The following is a 15,106-nucleotide window of genomic DNA, read 5'->3' as shown; positions in this document are numbered from 1 at the left end:
GCAAACGTAGATAGTAATACTCCTTCCGTCCTAAAATATAGGTCATATTAGGATTTTAAAAAGTCAAACTTGATAAATTTTGATCAACAATTAGTCAAATTATACACATGTTGTAAGTACAAAAGTTATACCAATAGATCTATATTTTATAGATATTTTAATACGATATTACAAAATAAATTAATGATTAAAATATACTTTCAAAGATTTTTTTAAATTCTAATACGTCCTATATTTTAGGACGGAGGGAGTAAGTAATAACTAATCAACCCATTTCGGTTAGCCATCGCTAATGACCATCAACAAGCCATCATCCTTAGACAAGATGAGCAGTGTTACCATCACCAGAGTCATTGTTATAGATAGGGGTGAAATCGAATCTGATATGGATGGATATCGTTGATCGTATATATCTTATCTTATATTTTTTTTCATCGGAATTAGAGCCGAATACAGATGGTGTTGGATACAGATATAGATACGGATAGTCTCGGTCACGAATACAAATTGATACGGATCGAATATGTGATGAGTCAGATGCAAACAATATTGGTAATGAATATTTATTCGGATATTAAGTACAAGTAACAACCATATATATAGCATATGTTATGATTGTTCCATCATTTCACATACCAAAAACTCAACTACATTAGAGGTCCAACAAGCAAATCAGCAATATACTCCTATGGAAAGAGTTATGTTAGAGCGAAATCGAAGAAGTTATGAGTGCCCAATATATTAGGTAAAGCTTCTATTAATTATTTAAATATATTAATAATTTCAAATAAAAAGAAGCAACTATAAACTTGTAGATCTCGTCGAGAGCTACACTTTTGATATAAATATCATCTACATCTATTCTGTATGAAAAATTTACAAGCTCCAGAAGATAGGTTCGGGTAGTTGTCTGGTAATCTTCGGATATATCTAATTTTATTCTCGGATATCTGATATCTGACTGATATCTGGCTTCCTAGCTTTGAATCCGATATTTGATATAATTATTCGAGATTTGATTAGTATCTAAAATGACTCGGATGATCAAGTGAGCGGGCGGGGAAAATCTGACTCGTTTTCACCTCTAGTCATAGATCATATGATATCAACACAAATCCACAATTATTAGTGTTATAGTGGTGGTATGAACATGTATGCATAAAGTGCTCTTTTTATTTTAAGCACATGGATGCAAATGAAAAGGGTTCTGCATCCTGTAGTGAGAGGGAGGTTATATTATCGATAGAGGCAGTGACGGACAAAGAAGAACCAGGTAAGGAGGCTCATCCACCTTTTCCTCCGTCTTCTTTCTCTTCCTTCTATTTTTCGTCCTCTTTCTTTGTTTCTTTCTCTTCCTCATCTATAATAAACAATTAGAGAGGGAGAGGGACTTCCAATGGTTGCTAGTAGGAAGCTGAAGCCCTAGCCTCCCATCCTTTTCTCTACACTCTATCCGCCTCTGTGTTCCATACTTGACATTGCGTGGCTTTTGAATTTTGTTTCCAATTACATGTCATTGCATGTGTCATTTTCACGAACGGAGTACCACAGATGAGCACATGCCATGGGGTGCATGATTCTCGCCTTGGTTCCAAGCCTACATCAAGCAAATGATTTTTTTAAAAGACAAATTGTTTTATGTAGAACAAAAGCACGTATCTTGTAGAGTGAAATTAAGTGTCGTGTCTAGTATCAAATTCGAAACTTTTATGTAGAAATGATCTACGCACCCCCACAAGTTAGTCAGAAGGTGATATCTTACCATCTTACGAATGCATTGACATTTCAAATAAAATTAAACGAAGCAAAGTGATCTGGCCACTCTGTCTCTGAATTTGATATTATTGGATCGACCGCATCTGATGTTATGGATGACTACGCTAATCCACCCGCCCCTTGCGTGGACTGTGGGGTATGCGAGAGAGATAATCCCTAAAGCACTTGCATAATTTTGTCGTAATTATGGTGACCAAGGAATCAAATCTTCCGACGCTATAGTGCACAGTGTCATGATTCCAAATGCTATATGTTCGCGAATGTCATCCCACATTGATGGAGGGTGAAGTGTACTTTTCATCGGAATTAGAGCCGAACACAGACAAGGTTCACGTTACCGACCGGAGCTCGGTTATCGAGCTCCGGCGGTAACCGAAATCTCGCGGTAACCGCGGTTACTGGTCAAAAATTCAAAAAAATTCAGAGAAAATTTATTTGGCAAAATTTGAATTTTTACGAAAAAATCGTGTTTTTTCCCTCTCGATAACCGCTCGGTTTTGATCGGTTACCTAGCGGTTTGGGTCGGTTACCGAGCGATTTTCTCGCATTTTTGATTTGGTCGGTTACCGAGCGGTTTGGATCGGTAACCGCTCGGTTTTCTCGATTTCTCGAGCGGTTTTATCGAATTTCAGCGCAGTTCAACAAAAAACCTAAAAAAGGGCTCAATCTTGTAAAATCAATAACTAATTCATCTGAGCTTCAAATCAAGTGAAACAAATTTTGTTGGCTTCCTTGTAACATGATCTACATGATAAAAGTATTTATACTCATAAAAAAGTTCAAAATTTTATTTGTTAAACCAAGTTAAATGCATAGTTTACTCTTTGCTAATCCAAAAATCATGAAACTAATTTTGTTAGACTTCTTACATGATCCTATATCTTTTAAAAATACATGAACTCATGAATTAGTTATTGCAACATGCATGATTGTGTAAATGTGTTGCGACTAGATTAATTCATAACTGACCCATCACACCTCAAAAATTAGTGAAACCACTTTCATTAGCTTATTTATACTATGATTTATGTAGAAAAAATAATAGTAGACATGAAAAAGTTAATTACAGTGCTGTTTCTTAACATATTCACTTTATGCTTGTGAACTTTGTAAAAATCATAGAGAATTTAATAAAACTCTAAATAAAGTGAAATCAATTTTAAAGATTCTCTTAAAATAAGTTTTATACAAGAAAAATATGTGTTTACATGTTACACTTTTCCTTAACGTGAGTTAATAACTGAGCCGCACGCTTCAATTTTTTTCATTTTTTTCAAACTTTCTCCCTATAGAATATGATGCAAACGACATTATTTTTGAAAAAAAAAATTCACAAAAATTCTTAGAATTGTGTATAGTTTTTTCTAAGATTTTTTTGAATTTTTTTGAATTTTTTATTTTTTCGAATTTTTTGAATTCAAATTTCGGTTACCGTTCGGTTTCTGAAACCGGACCGGACCGAGAAGGTCGGTAACCGCGATTTTTGGGCGGTTACTGACAGTTTTTTGAACCCTGAACACAGATGGTGTTGATCATACATATCTTATCTTATTTGTTTTTATTGGAATTAGAGCCGAACACAGATGGTGTTGGATACAGATACATATACAGATAATCTCGGTCATGAATACAGATTGATATGGATCGAATATATGACAAGTCAGATACAGACAATGTTGGTAACGAATATTTATTTGGATATTGAGTAAAAGCAATAACCATATATATAACATATGTTATGATTGTTCTATCATTCCACATACTAAAAACTCAACTACATTAAAGATCTAACAAGCGAATCAACCATATACTCATATGGAAGAAGTTATGAGTACCTAATATATTAGGTGAAGCTTCTATTAATTATTTAAATATATTAATAATTTTAAATAAAAAAGAAGCAACTACAAACTTGTAGATCTCGTTGAGAGCTATAATTTTGATATAAATATCGTCTCCATCTCCTTAGTATGAAAAAGTTACAAGTTCCGGAAGATAGGTTCAGATAGTTGTCTGGTAGTCTTCAGATATATCTGATTTTATTCTCAGATATCTGATATCTGACCGATATCTGGCTCCCTAGCTTTGAATCCGATATTTGATATAATTATTTCCGATTAGTATCTAAAATGATTCGGACGATCAAGTGAGCGGGCGGGAGAAATCCGGCCATTTTTACCTATAGTCATAGGTCATATGATATCACCACAAATCCACAATTATTAGTGATATAGTGGTGGTATGAACATGTATGCATAAAGTGTCCTTTTTATTTTGAGCACATGGATGCAAATGAAAAGGGTTCTGCATCCTGTACTGAGAGGGAGGCTATATTATCGATAGAGGCAGTGACGGACAAAGAAGAACCAGGTAAGGAGGCTCATCCACCTTTTCCTCCTTCTTCTTCCTCTTTCTTCTCTTTTTCATCTTTTTTTTCTTTCCTTCCTCATCCATAATAAAAAATTAGAGAGGGAGCGGGATTTCCAGTAGGAAGTTGAAGCCCTAGACCCCTGGGTCCACCCTGGATGGAGGAGAGAAAGATAAGACGAAGGAATAGTCGTATCGTTTAGTAGGCTCCCATCCTTTTCTCTACACTCTATCCGCCTCTGTGTTCCATACTTGACATTGCGTGGCTTTTGAATTTTGTTTCCAATTACATGTCATTGCATGTGTCATTTTCACGAACGGAGTACCACAGATGAGCACATGCCATGGGGTGCATGATTCTCGCCTTGGTTCCAAGCCTACATCAAGCAAATGATTTTTTTTTAAAGACAAATTGGTTTATGTAGAACAAAAGCACATATCTTGTAGAGTAAAAGTGTCGTGTCTATTATCAAATTGGAAACTTTTATGTAGAAATGATCTGCCCACCCCACAAGTTAGTCAGAAATTATGGTGATATCTTACCATCTTACGAATGCATTGACATTTCAAATAAAATTAAACGAAGCAAAGTGATCTGGCCACTGTCTCTGAATTTGATATTATTGGATCGATCGCATCTGATGTTATGGATGACTATGCTAATCCACCCGCCCCTTGCGTGGACTGTGGGGTATGCGAGAGAGATAATCCCTAAAGCACTTGCATAATTTTGTCGTAATTATGGTGACCAAGGAATCAAATCTTCCGACGCTATAGTGCGCAATGTCATGATTCCAAATGCTATATGTTAGCGAATGTCATCCCACATTGATGGAGGGTAAAGTGTACTTTGTTTTGATCCTGAATAAATTGTGTACTTCGTGGGTTGTGGCTTAGTAAATTTGCTCATCCAAGCATAATATTATGGTACATTTGATTGTGCTAAGACTAAGATATGTGTAATCGGAGGCACTTATGTACGTTGCGGCTAGAATAAAAAAATAGACAATATATGCACCATATATTAAAAAATAGACAACATGTTACATTATACATTTAGCATACGTATTCGGCAGCTTATTTACCGAAAACGTAATTTTGGCATCTGAGGTGCCGAATACGGCACTCCGAAAACAGATTGAGGTGCCGAATACGGTGCACAGTACCGTATTTGGCACATCATATGCCGAATACAGCCTGTGCCCATGTGCCGTGCTCGCAAGAAGAACGGGAAGAGAAGCTAGAAGCCGCATGAAAATTAAAGTTTTTTATTTAACTCATGATTTTATTTGGGAGTTAAAAAATAGTTTAAAATTATAAACATTTTCATGAGCAAACTAGAGCTCACTAGCAACCCATTTTAATTAGTTTGATCAAAAAATCCTAAGCCAATATTTAATTAAAGTTCTCCAAATAAGCCAAATTTTATAAATTCTAAAAAAATTTAATTCCTCAAATAAATTCTCAAAAATCTATAAAAAACACTAATATTCTTCTCATATGATGTACTAATTTAAAAAAATATTTACAAACCTAGATTATTTGGTGACAAAGTGAGTTCTTTTGTAATGCTCCATTTTTATCATTTCATGTGATATTCTCTTATTAATTCAATTTGACTGAATTATATGGACTGTATGTCGTGTATGACAACGCAAAAGTATGATTGAATCACGCAACAAGTAGTAATTAACAATTTAATGACTTTTGAATTTTAAAAAAATAGCTTCATGGATGTCAGCAATGTGAAGTTTAGTTCCATAGGCTACCATTGCTTACATCTTTTTACCTAATCAGCATCATTTTAGCACCCAAATAATCAATAAAAGTTTTAGACAACAAGAAAGAAAAAAATATATCATATTCCTCTTAGCAATGATAATGAAGCTTCGTGAAAGGATACACGAGATGATAACGAAGCTTCATGCAAAATGAGTGGTCGTGGGTTCGACTCCTACAAACTGCACGTATGCGTATTTCGCAAGAAAACCTTATGACTTGTGTCGGTGAATCAGGAACCGGGAGTCTCCGAATCCCGAGGCCAGGCCAGCAATCCGCCACGTGGCGCCATTCCGCGGAGTCTCCTCCGCGAGGTAAAAAAGATTAAGTCCCAGGAGAGGACGCTCGAGGCCACAGTCAGTGGTCCCTGAGTACCTAAGTTTTCCGATGATCTACGAAGTCTAAGTGCCGGGAAGAAAGTGCTCGGGAAGGTGTACGGTGGCCCCCGAGCACCCGAGTCCCCCGACGATCAGGAAAGCTAAGTACCGGGAGAAATGTGCCCGGGGCCGCGAGCGGTGGCCCCCTGGGCACCCAAGTATCCCGAGGACCCACTGAAGGAAGCTCCGGGAGAGAGTGCTCGGGGCTGCGTGCAGCAGCCCCCGAGCACTCGGTCCCCCGAGGATCCGTACAAGCGTGCCCGGGAGAGAGTGCTCGGGGAGGTGAACAGTATCCTCGAGCACTCGGTTCCCCGAGGATCAAGAAAGGGCATTCTCGGGAGAGAGTGCTCGGGAAGGTGAGCATTGACCCCCGAGCACTCGGTTCCCCGACGACTCAGAGAGCCCCCCTGACAGTGGCCCCCGAGTGGCTCACTAATGAGGTGTCAGTCAGTCAAAGGCCCAAGGCCGCATTTAAAGAGCGCGCGTGGCTTGTCACCCCCAATTGCTCCTGCCACGCTCGGTGTCAGTTCCTGCCACATTCTGGCAGAAGGGCGTGGGGTCATTGAATGCACGGGTCCCATCTCGTGCCATCCGGCCTGTCTCGGGATAACGTCGTAAGGGCCAAGGCGTTCTGTCTGCCGCGCTGCTGTGGCAGGAGAACAAGACAGGGCGGGCACGCCGGGCCGCTCCGCGGCTACCCGGTGGGCCCTCTCCACGGCGCCTGTTGCCAGTGCATTTATGGTGATGGATGACCGGGCGTGGGACGCATTTTCCACCCCCGGTCACTTCGCACAGAGGCTATGATGACGCCCTTTCCATTTATGGTGTCTCGGAACTCGTGCCCCCCCTCCCGTTCGGGGCACGCTACTGCCGGCAGGTATTTAAAGCCGCCGGCAGCGCGGACAGAAGAAGAGGTTTTTGAAGAAGGTTTTTGAAGCTTTGAAATCTCTGAGCAAGCTCGACAAGTTAGACAATCCCTAAGAGGTTTTTTGGAAAAAGTTTTCGAGGTAGCGAAGAGAAGAGAAGAACAAAGAGCCCCAGGCTCTGAGATAGATAAACATTCTTGTAACCAGCAACATCCTTGAGGGACATTCTCAAGGCATTTATAGTATCCATACAGGAGTAGGGTGTTACGCCTCCGTGAGGCCCGAACCTGTCTAAACACCAGCGCATTTACTCCGTTCCGTATTAGATCATTCCACCCCACCGGTCATCGCATTCATACCCATTTATTTCTCCGGCGAACATATTCAGGATCACCCCCCCCCCCCCCGGCCGAATCTCTAAAAAGGGGTCCCTCAGGATCCCTGCGACAGGAGTTAACCTTCCGACAACTTGTGACTAAAATCATAATTTTTTGGGATTTTTTTCAGCACCAAAATCATAGGGATTAGTATTCAGTCTAACTTTATGACTCAAAGAGGCCCACGCCCTCAAGCCCTAGTATATATTCCAGGCCAGAAGTTTGATCTACACACTCAACTCCTAACACTACACTTCCACCTCACCTAATTCCCTTTATTTCCCTCTCGTCACTGAAAGTGCATCTAGGCCCCTAAGTGGGTTTTGGTGATAATGATAAAATAATTAAATAATTAATGAGCTTTATGAAGTATGGACAGGTATAATTTTATCAAGCGAGAATTTGACAAATGGTGTACCCCTAAAAAGGAAAAAGGAAAGCGGCACATGAATCCTATAGCTTTTAAATTCTTTATCTTTCAAAATTGAGTTTAGTATGCCGTACTATAAAGTGGGACATAAAATTTACTTCCTTACGTAGAAACAAAAAGTTCAAACAAACCTATGAGAGACATAGAACCCATGCTTACACCTCAGTTAGCCCCAAAACTTTTAAAACAAGGAAATGCGGAAGTTCCTCAAAACTGTGCGGAAGTTCCGCACTTTGGCTGTTTTGGGTTAACCTGCGGAAGGTCCGCATTTCTACGGAAGGTCCCCACTTTTGCGGAAGTTCCGCACTTTCCAGAGAGTAACAGCTAGTTTTTGGCTGTGAGGTATTTATACCCCACACCTTTTCAATCCAACAGGAGTTAGGCATTCGTTTCGACCAGCTTTAAGACAAAAGGCTCTAACTCCTTAAAAGCTCCTCTCTCACTCCCCTTTGTGATTCTTGGTGAGATCTTTTGCTAGCATTAAGTGAGATTGAAGAGTAGAACTTATGATATTCAAAGCCATCATTTGAGCATTTGCTTCTTCGTTAAGCGGGTGGATTTCTTGTTTGTTGCTCTTGGTGGTTTGTCCACCTAGACGGCTAGGCGTCGCCCGTTGAGCTCCCAAGCTTGTGGTGAGCCCCGGGACGTTTGTGTCACCCTGACGAAGTGAGTAAGAATCCCTAGCTCGATCTTTGTGGTCGCTTGGGTGAAAAAAAGGTTGAAAGAGACCCGGCTCTTTGTGAGCTCCTCAACGGAGACATATGCACTTCTTTGTGGAGTGGTTGAACTCCGGTAAATAAATCCTCGCGTCTCTCTTGTCAATTTCTTATATTTGGTTATATACTCTTGTTTGAATTTATTTTTAGGGTTTCAAACGATCTATCTCTTTGTAAGGTTTGAGCTGCAGGTACTTGGATATACAGGTTGAAAGACATCTCCTAGTGCTTGGTAATTTGTGAAATTGTATCACTTTGTTCCTGCATAGGCGTAGATTCATTTTCTTTCAGGAAGTCCGGAACTTCCGCATATTTGCGGAAGTTCCGAAAAATTCTGCGGAACCTCCGCACCTTAATTGATCCGCTGCTTTAGTTTGTTAAAAATTTAGATTACGCCTATTCACCCCCCCTCTAGGCATCATTTCAATCACGTCTCACGCATACATGGAGGAGAGTGTGGCGGCCTCGCCTGGATCTGCGCTAAGGGCAATTCATCAGCTTCATTTGAGCACATCAGAGGTGAGTGTCACACCCCGAAAACCCCAACTTAGACCTCGAGCATGCATATGGACCATGATATCATATTTCATGTTTTTGGTTTTGTTTTACATGTTCCAAAAACTTTTGAAAATGTTACATCATTAAACACCTCGCTTTTTCCACATAAATATGTGAGTGAGAATTGTTTTAGGGTAGTTAGATAGCCCAAAACTATTTAGGAAGGATAAGGAGAAGAATTGATAGAAGAAAGGAAAAGGAGGGAAGACTTTCAGCACGTGGGTTAGCCTGCGGTCTAATCGGGCCTCCCCACAGTATGACCGCCAAGGCTCAGAGTAGCCACTAAAGCCCAATCAAACATCTTTCACTCTCTAACTCGTTCATTCTTTCTCCCACCCGAGAGAGAGGATGGATCCCCCACCATTTCTCCACCTTGAGTCCAACGAAAGTCAAAGATCGAAGGAGGAGATAGCCCGCAAGTTCTCCATGTCGCCCCGAGCTCATCCCCAAGCATCCTCTCACCTGAGCAAGCCCCAAGCTGGAAGAGAGAGAGAGAGAGAGAGAGAGAGAGAGAGAGAGAGAGAGAGAGAGAGAGCTCCACAATGGTCAGAGATTGATGGAGATGGCCACCCCGAGCTTCCCAAAGACTTCCTCGAGCTCCTCCCTGCCATCTTCTCACCAAAGAAGCTTCCCACGTCTTTTTCACCTCTAGGCCGATTGGAACATCCCGGAGCTGATGTCTAAATCAGAGCTTGCCCAGAGTTGTCCAACCCTCAAGAAAGCTTCCACATACTAAGGTGAAGCTTACAAACCCCTTTCCCCTCATTTTCCCTGAGTTTTCCCCACTCCCCAATAGCCATAGGGTCGAGCTCCACCTAGCCATGAATGTTCATCCATGGGACCCAAGCTTTTGGCCTCGTGCACGTTGCTCAAATCACCCAAAATACACTCTTCTAGTCTTGTAGAGTGTTTTGGTACCACCCTTGGTCAAATGCATCACCGGCGACCTCGTCGAGGTGCCATCGGATAGGGCCAGTGGTCTGACCACCACCTAAGCCGGTCTGACCACCGGGATGAGACTTGGCCGATTAGACTCAAGTCAAACTCCATAATCAGGAATTAGACCACCACTTGGTCGGTCTGACCGCCAGACCCCGCGGTCTAACCGCTAGGTTTACTCAGTATCGATTTCATCTCAGTCCGACCCTTACAGTTTGACCGCCACCTCCTATGGTCTGATCGCTAGCCACCTAGAACACAATGAACTTAGTTTATCCTATGTGATGTTTAGATCCTTTCTAGCCCAATCATTTCAAATAAGTGTTCTTTTACAAATGTTTCATATTCATGCATCATATATAGTACTTTATGACATTTCATCATGCTTATTGCGATGCATTTTCTTCTATTAGTGATTAACAAACTAGAGAGTTGTGGGTTTTCTTGAGAAGAATTTCGTGGTTGATATTGATTGTAAAGCAGTGCACCAAGGCAAGCATTGATGCATATTTCTCCTATATTTTGGTAAATTGTTGGTCAACTTGTTAAATATCTAGGTGTCGTATATGCATGTCTAGCTAGTTGATGTCGGGAATCAAGTAGAACCTATTTTGTTGCATACGTTCCTATCTTGGTATATTGTTGATCTCCATCCTTGTAACCTGTGGATAACCATGTTAATGTCTAACTTAAAATGTATCCGAGATGCTTAGCAATGCATAGGTCACTGGTAGAAATCGAGCGATGGAACGGTTCATCACTTGCGAGATATAGGCTTAATTACTTTCACAATGATAATTATGTTGGTATTATGAGTTGTGAGAATGAAATGAGATGTGGGTGATGTTAGGGGCAGGTTGGGAAAGGGACCCGGATGTCATAAGCCGCCTGCATCGTTTAAGCACCGTTCATTAGCATTGTTGGCTTAAGCACTTTTCCGTACTAACACATATCTGAATAGGATAAGGTTGAGCCAAGTACTGTAAGTTACTACGTTCATTTGACTCATGCGCCTATGATGTGAGCGAGAGGGCTTGTGTAGGCACCCGAGTTTGCTCTGGGAGTAGACCTAGGTGGCCTCCACATACTCGGGCATGGGAACAAAGGTTCGAGTAGGTACATAAATGAGTTGTATTAAGGGTGGTCTCGTGATGTGTGGGTAAAGATGTACTCCCCTGCAGGGTGTAAAATTAATTCGAATTACCGCGCTCTGGGTTATGAGCAAGCTTAATATTCATTAGACGTCATTGTAGTCGCGTTTGGTATTGATGGTGTGAAGGTTATGTGGGATGGAATGAGATTGTTCGGTTATGTTCTATGTTGAGTTAATCATATTCACCTGTTGTATATAGTTATGCTCTTATGATCATGATAGGATAACTTAAGTGTTAAGTTATGTAGGTTCTCACATGTTAAATTGTATGTTGAATTGCTTTTCGCATAATTCAATTTAACGTTGTGGTCTATTCCTTGCTAATTCATCCAAATGTATTACCCTTGGAGTTGGGAATATATATACCTATACTAGTAAGACTTGCGAGTATCTTCTTACTCACCATGCTTTGTTGATTGTTTTGCAGGATAAGTTTAGAAACCTGTTACTTGTGCCCCATTGAGAGCGGAGTGGTGATGAGTAATTACTATACTACTACTAACCCTAGTCGGTAGGCAAATGGTGCCACCGATCTTTGTTTTCTTTAGATATTATTCCATTGTGATTTATGTATTTTTACACTAGATAATACTTGTCGTTTGTTTAATTTATCAACAAGTAATCATTTGAGCTTTCGTATAATCATGATGTTGCGATGTATATGTTAGTAGAGATATGTATGGATAATAGCTCTCCTGAGAATTATCAAAACATACATACTGGGGCTACTGGGATTGGATTCGTTTTAATCTTTTTGTGTCTACAATCGTTTTACTGAGATATGGGTTAACACGTGACATGTCGAGAGAAGTACATGTGCTACCTCTCATCTTATTAAATGATCGCCTAATTTGATTAATCCGAATATGATTTGGATGGATCCTCACAATGAGTTCAGTCACGGATGGCAGAGGAGCGAATATCCGCTCCTCTGCGGCGTGCCCTATGTGCGACGCACACCTGATCGTCACCCTCCTGAAAGGTACGTGCATGTGCTGCTCCCCCATCCAGATCTTGCAGTGTGGTTGGTTCTTAGATTGGATTTGTTTTTTTGATGCAGATCTGCAGCATGTCATGTGTGCAACTGCAACCCGTGCGCACTGTTCACCCTCTCGGAAGGTACGTGCAGGTGCCTCTCCCCACCCAGATCTCGTGGCGTGGCCGATTCTTAGATTAGATTTGTTTTTTGGATACAGATTTGTGGTGTGCCTTGTGTGTAATTGTGACGCGCGTGGTTCTCACCCTCCCAAAAGGTACATGCAGGTGCCCATCCCTCATCTAGATTTCATAGCGTGATTGATTCTTATATCGGATTCATTTTTTGATACAAATCTGAGTGAACAAGCATAGCTACACGTGAAGGTGCAACAAAGGGAGCAAGCAACACCATATATGTGGTGACAGTTGAGAGGCAGATCTGCCATCCAGTGCGTGGCGAGGCATTCGACTTGAAGTCGGATAAGGACTTTGAGATCTTTCATAGTGGCTCTACTCCACCCACCATCGAGGGCACCACCGCCATCGCCAACAGCTTATTCCTAAATGGCGAGCAGGCGAGGTGTTCGACTGAATGCTTGGGTGATGATACATGTATTTGATTAGTTTCTTTTGCAATAATTATGCACTTGTGTACATATAACTCTAGTAAAAGCATGATTCGATCTACATGCATGTATACAATTTTATACATATGGCTCTGTTTAATTGATATGATCATTCAGTCATTCCGTGGTAATAATTAGTGTAAAATTATCTAACTTTTTTTGGTTTACAATGCATTAGTACAGTAGGTTCTTAGTAGGAACTAACTATAATAAATATTATTACAGTAGGTTTTTGGAACTGATTGTAATAGTTATCAATTTTTGCAGTCCCCTTATTGCAGCCGGTTAGATTACCGACTATAAAAACGGTTATGAACTTACTGTGAAAACAATTTCTATAACAGTGTGTGAACATTTATCCAACTATCTGATCATGATCCTCGATCCTATGGGGAAGTAGAAGTAAGCATCATTCCATACCATAGGGGTTGCAATCTGATCTTCTAGTGGCTGAAAGGGCAGTGGCCCCTTTGGTCACACAAAGGAATTAGGGTCCCCATGGGGAGGTTGACACGAAAGCTACACTAAAAGAAATAACAAATGTAAGGTGGCCTCAAGTCACACCTTCCATAGGAGCATATATAACATATAACCAGGATGACCTCTGCGATTTATAGTCTTTCTTTCTTTTTATCTTATAGTCACTCTTACATAGTAATACTTGAAATTTTATTTCCTTTCTTTCCTCCTTATAAGAAATTGTGAAAGTATGGAAATTGTGTATGCGTACACATAGTTGAGATGTGTATGCGTTCGATATATATGCTTTGTTGAAACATGTTACCAACTATTAACAAGGAGCCATTCTCAACCCGGTCCTAAAAGATGGAAATGGTTTTTGGTTATCCTTGAGGCCAAATTTAATATATACATCCATCGTCCAGGGCTTTGTGCCCATTGTGTATGAGCCCTTATGAGTTCTAAGTAGTCTAACAAGCGTGGTTTATATATGGAGCTACAAAGCAAACATTTTGACTATGGATGCTCCTATCACAATTCTCCTATCTCCTTTTTCGCTCAAACCTCCAAACTATCATATTTTTAGACGAAAATCACCATATTTTACGCCGTGTTTGGCACAGTCTTTGCTTCTCTATTCAGCCTCAGCTTCCGCTTCCTCATATTTTATACTTCAGCTATATTTTTCTACGAAGAAGATGAAGTAGCAATTTTTTTTTTTTTCCCAAAAGGAACCCTAGTCCATTTATAGATCACTGCTCGACCCACCCGTCCTGATTAAATCATGCTTGAGTGCGAGAGCGTCCTTCAGACAATCCTACCCACAGAAAAAAGGGGACCAGCCCGGAGATTTTGATGGGATCAAATCAAGAAAAAAAGACGATCGCTTGAAAGAATGCATGAAAGGCACACACGAAAAGGCCGAGAACCTTTGCTCCCAGCGTCGCTGCGATGGACCTGAATCACTTGATCATCGTGGACACTGGACAGGGCTGATTGATATGACTGTGCTCGTGTGCAGTGGCAGACACATCGAAATTACGGAAGGGTCTCATCTTCTTCCTTCTCCAATACCTTATCTTTCTTCTTTTGTAAAAAAATAAAGGAAGGAGAGAGGGCTTAGGAGGATATAAGGAAGTGGCAGAAGGCATATAAGGGGGTTAGAGCCCCTCCTCCCTGAGTAGAGCTAGGACTTTACCGTGTTATTTCTGAGCCGTCCATAGCATGTGTTTTGACACAGCTCAAAATATGGCACGATATGAAATATTTTGGACTGGGTACGAAAAGGGCACGACATATCTGCATAACTTTTTTTCGTGCTTATTCTCTAATCTCTCTGATACAAAACGTGAAACGCTAAGAGAAATGTGTGAGATGAGAGATATAAGTGTGAGATAATAGGAGATAAATATATAAGTATTATCAGATGACATGAAGTATATATGAGCATAAAAAACACAAGTGTAAGATGGTAAGAGATAAATATATAAATATTGTCAGATAATATGAAGTAAGACCGTGCCTAGGCCGACATGACACGACGATGACACGGTATGCCGAGATTCATGCTTGAATCTTTCTAGAATTGACTCGTATCAGCACGATATAACATAATAAGCTGATCGTACCTAAGTAAACATAACACCACCTGGCACGAGACACGACACTACCCAAGCCCTAGCATTATCCTTGAGCATCCGCCGCT

Source organism: Phragmites australis, chromosome 13 (genome assembly GCF_958298935.1).
Source record: "Phragmites australis chromosome 13, lpPhrAust1.1, whole genome shotgun sequence".
Classification (NCBI taxonomy): Eukaryota; Viridiplantae; Streptophyta; class Magnoliopsida; order Poales; family Poaceae; genus Phragmites; species Phragmites australis.
The sequence above is the reverse complement of the archived record's forward strand: the minus strand, read 5'-3'. Positions refer to the sequence as shown.